We start from the raw sequence: 8529 nt of genomic DNA on the forward strand, positions 1-8529 counted from the left end.
AAGAGAAGAGAAGAGAAGAGAAGAGAAGAGAAGAGAAAGAAGGGAAGGGAAAGAGGGAAGAGAGGGGAGGGGCAGGGGAGAGAGGGGGGAGGGGAGAGAGAAGAGAGGAGATCGAGAGGTGAGAGAAAAGATAAGGAGGAGGAGGAGGAGAAAAAGGAGAGTGGAGAGAAAGAAAAGGAAGAGGTGGGGGAGAGAGATGGAGAGAAAAACAGAGAGAGGGAGAGAAATAAAGAAGATGTGACAGGAAGAAGGAGATCTGAGGAGAGGAACAGAAAGGCAGGAGAAGAGAGAAATTAGGAGGACTGAAGAGAGGGAGAGAGGAAGAAGAAAGAGAGAAAAGAGGGAGCAATGGGAGAGAGAGCAGAAGAGGGGGAGCAGAGGAAGGGGAAGGGTGTGCAGTGAGGTGGGAGGAAGGTCTGCGGTCCCCACAGCTCCCCTGCTGACCCGTCCTTCACAGGACTGATTGTGGGACAGACTCCCGGGCTCACAGATGAGGACCTGCAGACAGATGGGAATGTTCAGCTGCAGGGATGTACAAGTGGATGTCCCAGGACCTGGCAGGACATGGGATGAGGGTCATCCATGGACACTGAAGTCAGAGGACTGTTTGTTCCCAGGAGAGGAGAGCACATGGAGAAGCCCAGCCAGGAGGTGGCCAGGGCCCCAGGGAGCATGGCACCCCTCCACCCTGTTGCCGAGTCAGCAAGAAAGGGGTGAGGGAAGGAAGGAGTGGAGAGACAGAGGGACAGGACAGAGGAGCAGGAGCATGTGAATACATATGAGTGCATACGTGTGTGTATGTGTGTACAAGCATGGGTATGAGTGTGTGCATCCACAATACAGAGGTAGCGACAGGGAGTCCAAGTGACAGGCAGAGAGACACAGAGAGACGGAGAGAGACAGAGATACACATCCAGAGAGAGAGAGATACAAATTCAGAGACAAAGAGAGAGAGAGAGAAGGGACACACAGAGAGAGACAGAGAAAATAGGGAGAGAAAGAAATACGGAAAGAGAGAGATATGGAGAGTGGAGAGATAGAGAGATGGAGGGAGGGAGAGAGAGAGAGAGAGAGAGAGAGGAGACACACACCCATATTTAGAAAGGAGGGAGAGAGATGAGAGAAAGAGAGACAGAGACACATATAGAGAGAGGAAGGATAAATACAGAAACATACAGAGAGAGACAAACAGAGGGGAGAGATACTGAGACACACACACAGACATATTTAGGAGAGAGAGAGAGATATGGAGAGCATGAGAGAGGAAGAGAAAGTGAGAGAGCAGCGTGAGATAAGAGATAGAGAAAGAGAGGCAAAGAGAAATGGAGTGACAGACCCACAGAGAGAAAGTCAGAGATCAAAGGAGGCCGAAACAGGGACAGTGAGAGAAAGAAGCAGAGAGAGTTGGAGAGAGAGAGAGAGAGATGGAGAGAGAAACTGAAAGGCAGAGAGACAGTGAAGAGGCAGAGATGGAGAGAAAGTGATGGAGACAGAGAGACAGAGACAGGGACAGTGAGAAACATAGGGACAGAGACAGATGCTGAGAAAGAAATAAAGTCTAGCAGAGATGGAGAAATAGACATGGAGAAAGAGATGAAAGGAGCTGGAGATATACAGACTGAGAGAGAGATAAGAAAAGGCAGAGACATGTGAGACAGACAGAGGGGACAGACAGACAGAGGGAGATAGGATGAGGAATTTGTTGTAGGAAATGAAAGGATCCACAGGACTGAGGCCTGGGACATGACAAGAATGGAGAATGGGAGTAATGGGGGGACAGTGGGATCCCAGGGAAGAAATATGGGGTGGATGTGAGGGTGGGCTAGAGGTCAGTGTGAAGAAAGAAAGGTGAGGAGGGTGAGGGTGAGTGGGAGAGAGTAGTGGGGGGTGTGGGGGGGTGTGGGGGGTTTGGGTAGTGGGACAAGGATAGAAAGGAGAAGGAAGTGGGCACTCGACTCTTGAGGGGGAAAGTTGGAGGCATAAAAGAATAAAGTGTGTGTGTGTGTGTGTGTGTGTGTGTGTGTGTGTGTGTGTGTGACAGAGAGAGAATGAGAGCAGAGAGATAGGAGAGGCAGACAGAAAGGGAGGAAGAGAGATGAGAGAGACAGATGAGAGAGAGAGAGAGAGAGAGGAGGAGAGACAGGGAAAGGGAGAGATAAAAGGAAAGACAGTAGGAGACAAGGGGAGAGAGTGGGAGAGAAAGTTGCAGAGAGAGAGAGAGAAGGAAAGGGAGAGGGAGCGTTAGAGGAGAGAGACAGATAAAAAGGAGGTGTAGAGAGAGGGGAGAAGGAGAGAGAGGAGAGAGTGAAGGATTTAGAGATAGAAGGACAGAGCGGAGAGAAAGAGGGAGAGTGAGGAGAGAGGGAGAGAAGATAGATAAAAATGGAGGGGGTAGAGAGAGAGAGAGGGAGGTAGAGACAGATAAAATGGAAGAAGTGAGAGGGAGAGGGAGAAAGAGAGAGAGAAGGAGATAGGGGAAGAGAGATAAAAAGGGAGGGGAGAGAGAGGAGAGAAGGAGACAGAGGTAGAAAGGAAGTGGGGAGAGAGAAAGAGAGAAAGAAAAAGAAGAAGGAGAAGAGAGGAAGGTAGAGAAGTGGGGGGAAAGAGATGGGGGAAGATGGTGGGGGAAAAGAGAGACACAAAAAGGAGGGGGAGAGAGAAAGTGAGACAGGGAAAGGGAGAGGGTAAGACAGGGAGAGAGCTAGAGAGAGAGAGAGAGAGAGATAAAAGTAGAGAAAAGAGTGAGACAGACAAAAAGGGAGGGAGGGAGCGGGAGAGGAGAGTCAGACAGAGAGATGGAGAGAGAGAGAGCAACAGGGAAAGAGCGACAGGAGAAAGGGGAGAGAGAAGGGAGAGGGAGAGAGGAAGGAGGAGAGGAGGGGGATAGAAGAGAGACAAAAGTAAGAGATAGCAGAGAATATGAGAGGAAGAGATAGATAAGACAGAAAGGGGGGGGAGACTGTGTGAGACAGACAGCAGAAAAGACAGAGGATTATAGTGATGGACAGACAGGCGGACAGTGCGAGCAGGAGGCAGTGGAGAGGAGGGGCAGAAGGACTCAGGGAGGACACAGCGATGTGAGGGGTGAGCCCCACCTGCGTGCACAGAGAGGCCTGTGCCCTGCCTTGTCATCAGCCCAGGGTGGCCCAGGGTCTCTGGAAAGGATAAAGGTTATTGGGGATCATGTTCAGACTGACACCTCTGGGGAGGGTGCCATCCAAGTCACAGGACTTCCTCCTCTCTGTGGTGAGAGTTTGTCCTAGAGAAGCTGAGAGTGAAGGACAGCTCTTGGGGTGGGGGGGAGGCAGAGAACTTGTGAGGAGAAGAAAGATAAGGACAGGACAGGATAATAAGAGCAAATAAATAAGGAGAGGGAGAGACGGAGGGAGGTGGAGAGAGAGACAGAGGAAGGGAGAGAAAGAGGAGATACGGAGAGAGAGACTGACTCTGTGTGTGTGTGTGTGTGTGTGTGTGTGTGTGTGTGTGTGTGTGTGTGTGTGTGATAGAGACAGAGAAAGAGACACAGAGATAAAGACAGGAATAGAGACAAAGATAGAGACAGAGAGATGGGGGATAGAGACAGAGAGGAGTCTAGAAGACAAGAGCAAAGTGTGAGTAAGAGAGAGAAAAAGGAATACGGGGCGGGGGGGAGAGAGAGAGAGAGAGACTAGACACAGAGATGAAGACAGAAGTAGAGGAGAGAATGAAGACCCGAACACAAAGAGAGAGACGGAGAAAGTAAGAGAGAATTAGAGACAGAAAAGGAAAGAAGGAAAGAGGGAGAAAGGAACAGAGATGAAGGACAGAGACAGAGGAAAAGGAACAGAGAAGAACAGAGTGACAGGAGAGAGGAGGATAGAGACAGAAGGAAGAAGAGGGATACACAGAGATAATAGAGACAGAAGGAGGTAGAGATAAAAACAGAGATGGAGAGAGAGAAAAAGAGAGAGAGAGAGCATGAGAGATAGGAATAGAGGTGGAGAGAGAGGCAGAGGACTATCTATCTATCTATCATCTATCTATCTATCTATCTATCTATCTATCTATCTATCTATCTATCTACATCTATCTTTCTCTCACTAAATCAATCTGTCATCTATCTCTATTATCTATCATCTATCAAGGAAGACAGGAAGAGACACAGTGAGAAGAGAAGAGGGCTGTGTTTAGGGAGAGAAATAGAGAAATAGGGGCAGAGAAAGAACTAGAGAGGAGTAGAGAAAGGAAAAGAGAGAGACAGAATAGAGAGATGACATAGAAATAGAAGGAAATAGAGATGAAAAGAAAGGGAGAGGGATAGACAACAGCAGACACCTAGGGAGGAGAGAGGCGAGCGGTGCGTGTGTGTGCTCACACACGCGCGCGCACACGCACACACACTCACACATGCATAGAAGATGGACATACGTCTCTTGACCCCACAACAAAACAGGACTCCCCACCCCCAGCTTCATCCCACCCTCCTAGAGAGGATGGTGTTGGTCAGTCACTGTGGAAAAAAGACACAACGCAAAAATATGTCAGCGCCTCAAACCAATGACTTCTTCTGTGAGACTCGGCAACTTGTGTCTTGAATTGACACAGCACCCATAACAGTTAAGCAGGAAACGATGGGGACAAATTAGGAGAGGTGGTGGTGAGTGGTCATGTCTCCTCAGCCCCATGAGACCCTCAGGGACCCTACTGAGGGGAGAGGACAAAGATGTGTGTGTGTGTGTGTGTGTGTGTGTGTGTGTGTGTGTGAGAGAGAGAGAGAGAGAGAGAGAGAGAGAGATGGGGAAGTTATAAATGGAGAAGAAGAAAGAGAGAGAGAGGAGAAGGAGGGAAGGAGGGACAGACTGGAGGAGGACAGATGATGAGTGACTCTCTCCCCCACTCTGCCCCATCTGAGCCTCAGTTTCCTCATCTGTCCATGGAGTGCTCTGAGCCCCAGGGGAAGCCCAGGAGTGGGGTGTGGGGAGGAGGGGGAAGCAGCAAGAGAGGAGAGGGGTGAGGCCAATGAGCTCTGACTGTAGTAACCCCTCCAGTGGCCCACCTGGCTCTAGAACTTTCCAGGCACCACCTCTCCCAGCCGGCCCCCTCCCGCCTGCCTTCCTGGGACGCAGCTGTCAGCGGCCATGTCATCTCCCAAGCACCAAATCTGAGGCGAGAGTCTGTCCCCTCCCCGCTGGCTGGCCAGTCAAAATTAACTCCTTGCAGACCCTCTGGAGAGTTTCTGAGGGTGTAAACCGCACTGGTGGGTTTGAACAGCCAGAGGGGTGCCGCTTTGGGATAGTAACTCCCAGCAGAACTCCCCATGGGTCTTCCCTGGAGTCACTGTTTCAGTCTGCCCAGCAAAGGGGGCTCTGGGAGCTCTGGGAAGGAGAGAGGTGAGGCCGAGAGGGCAGAGGGTTCAAGCTGGGCGACCTGGCACCCAGTAGTAGGCTCAATGAGTGCCCCTCCACTCCCCTGCTAGAGGAAGATGAGGGGGCAGCCCGGAGGAATGGAAAGGGGATGGGGGGTGGGCAGGGCAGGGCTGAGCCTGGGAAAACTTGGCATACAGTAGGCACTCAATCAGCATCCTCAGGAGGGTGAGGAATGAGTCAGAAAGCAGAAAGGACCACAGAGGGTGAGAGTGGCAAGAAGGAGCTGGAGCTGAGAAGCTGTAAGTGGCCAGGCACACAATAGGTGCTTATCAAGTGTCAGGAGAAGGATGAGAGGGAGGAAAGGGGGAGGGAAGAAAACCCCATTAGAAAGAAGAAATAAAAGGGGAGGTGTTTTTTGAGCTGGAAGGGAGCAATATAGATAAAGCAGGTGGCATACAGTAGGTGCTCAATAAATGCTCATTCCTCTCCCTGGCAGCGAACATACTGGAAGCAAACCAAGGGGAGAAGCAAAAGGGGGGCAGAGCCTGCGAGGAGAGGAGATAGTGTATGATAGAGATAGAGGAGCTGCATACAGCAAGTGCTCCATCCATGCTGATTCTTCCCCCAAGAGAGAGGCAGCAAAGAAGCCAAAGGAGAGGAAAAGGGGGCAGGGGATGTGCAGGTAATGCAGTGAGCATACAGGAAGCACTCCATAAGTGCATGTTGTCTTTCTGGCAGGAGAGGTGATGATTGTGAGCGATGACTGCTAAGAGAAGCAAAAGCAGGAGGCTCAGTGAGGAGAGAGAGAGGGAGGGAAAGGGAGAGGGAGAGGGGGAGAGGGAGAGGGAAAGGGAGAAAGAGAGAGACAGAAAGGGAAAGGGAGGGAGAGAGAGAGAGAAGGGAGGGGGAGAGAGAAAAGAGAGGAGAGGAGAGAGAGAAGGAGAGAGAAGGGAGGGAGGAGGAGAAAGAGTGAGAGAGAGGGAAAGGGAGAAAGAGAGAAGGGGGAGAGAGAAGAAGAAGAAGGGAGGGAGGAGGGGAGCTCTGGTGGCCTAGTGGCAAGGAGCTGCAACTACAATCCCAGAGGCGCACGGTTCGAATCCACCACATGCTCTGCTGGGGAAGGAGGGACAATCTCCTCCTGTACCAGTCAGATCTGATTTGATGGTACACACACAAAAGAAATAAAAAAAAAAAAGGGAGGGAGAGAAAGGGGGAGAGAGAGAAGAGAGGGAGGGAGGGAGGGAGGGAGAGAGAGAGCGCCAGGGGGAGAGGGAAGGGGGGGAGAGAGAGGAAAGAAGAGGGGGAGAGAGAGGAGGAGAGGAAGAGAGAAAGAGGGAAAGAGGAAGAGGGAGGGAGGGGGAGAGAGAAGGAGGGCAAGAGGGAGAGAGAGGAAGAAGGACTGTGAGAGGGACAGAGAGGGGGAGAGAGAGGAAGAAGGACTGTGAGAGGGACAGAGAGGGGGAGAGAGAGGAAGAAGGACTGTGAGAGGGACAGAGAGGGAGAGAGAGAGGGGAAGAGAGACAGAGAGGGAGGGAATGAGAGAGGGAGGGAGGAGAAGGGAGGGGAGGAGAAAGAGAGAGGGGGGAAAGAAGGAGAGAGGGGAGAGGGAGAAGGACAGAGAGAGAGAATGGAGAGAAAGAGGGAGAGAAGTAGGGAGGGAGAGAGAGAGGAGGCAGTGCAGGTAGATCATGGGGTAGACAGGAGGTGCTCAATAAATGTCTATTGTTTCCTCCAGACCAAGGCACAGAACAGATGGAAGGAGTTGCTGACTGAGTGAGCGAGAAATGAGAGAAAGAAAGAGAGAAGATGTGGTACAATGTTAACCCTCTAGTATACAACAGGCACTCCATAATAGCTCTTTTCCTTCCCAAGGAAGACAGATGCAGCAGAAAACAAAGACAAGACCAAAAAGGAGCCAGACCACAAGGGGTACAGAGCATGCCTGGAACGTGGCATACAGTAGGCACTCAATAAGTGCCTGCTTCCTTTCCTGGCAGAGAGCCGAAAGAAGCGGGGTCCAACGGAGGCTGGAGGTGAGAGGGCAGAGGAGAGGAGAGAAAGAATGAGAATTTCCTGGTACACCATTGGTGCTCAATTAATGTGTGTCACTTCCCTTGGAGGAGGTCAGAGAAAGAGAAGCGGAGGACAAAGAAGGGACTACAGGTGAGAAAGAGGGTGAGAGGACAGGTGAGAAGGTGTTCAAAGTGCCTGGTGTACAGCGGGCTCAGCAGATGTGCTTTCTTCCCCAGGGAGAGGGCACTGTCAAAAGGAGAGAGGAGGCAAGGGAGAGTGTAGTATGAGGAGACTGTAAAGCCCTGGCATACAGTGGTACTCAATAGATGTCCATCTCCCCCACCAGGCTCGGGAACGACTGGAAAAGTCTGAAGGGAGAGAAGAGAACCAGGCTGGGGAGGGCAGAGGAAGGCGTAGGAAGGTACAAGGCAGGCTGCGGTGTGTGGGCACTGCCCTTCATACAGTGGGTGCTTCATAAATGCCTGTTGCCTTGCAGGGAAGAGAGCTGGAAGCACAGGAATCACAGGAAGGGCATGGGGAGCCAGGAGCGGTGAGAAGGCGAGGGCATTTCAGATGCATACAGGAGGTGCTGGATAAATGCCCATCCCCTTTGCCAGACAGATAGTGGGGAGACCCAGGCAGGGACGGGAGGTCAGAAGGAGGCAGCTGAGGAGGAAATGGAGTCAGAGGGTGGAGGGCTGGACTCCAGACAGGAGAGGGGGGTGGGGGGGGGGGTGGGGGGGTGGGCTGAGGGTGGTGGCTGGGAGGGGCTGGGCACCAGGTGGGGACCCCAGAGCAGCTGGCCAGCCCCCCCAGCACCAGCCAGCCTCCTCACCCCCTGGGCTCTGGGAGCAGGACAAGGATGCATTGTGCAGGGCCTGGCATGGCCCTGGTGGGGTGTGGGGGGCAGGGAGGGTGCCCAGTCCACAGGCCTCTGCCCGCTGATTGTGTATGGGGGAGGGGAGGGAGGCTGCCTGGTCTCTGTGTCCATGTATCCCTGTCTGCATCTCGCTGTCTCTGAGCTTATCTCTCTCTCCCCTCCTCTCTCTCACTGTGTCTCCCTCTCTCAGGGTTTATGTCCCCTCCCTTGCTGGTTCCATCACACCGCCCCCCCCCATTCTGTCTCTGGATCTCTGTTTCTTTCTGTCTCTAAGAGCAGGGACCCCCCCCC

The sequence above is a fragment of the Elephantulus edwardii genome, unplaced genomic scaffold, assembly GCF_000299155.1.
Source record: "Elephantulus edwardii isolate Elephantulus edwardi_28Jun2011 unplaced genomic scaffold, EleEdw1.0 scaffold00208, whole genome shotgun sequence".
Taxonomy (NCBI): Eukaryota; Metazoa; Chordata; class Mammalia; order Macroscelidea; family Macroscelididae; genus Elephantulus; species Elephantulus edwardii.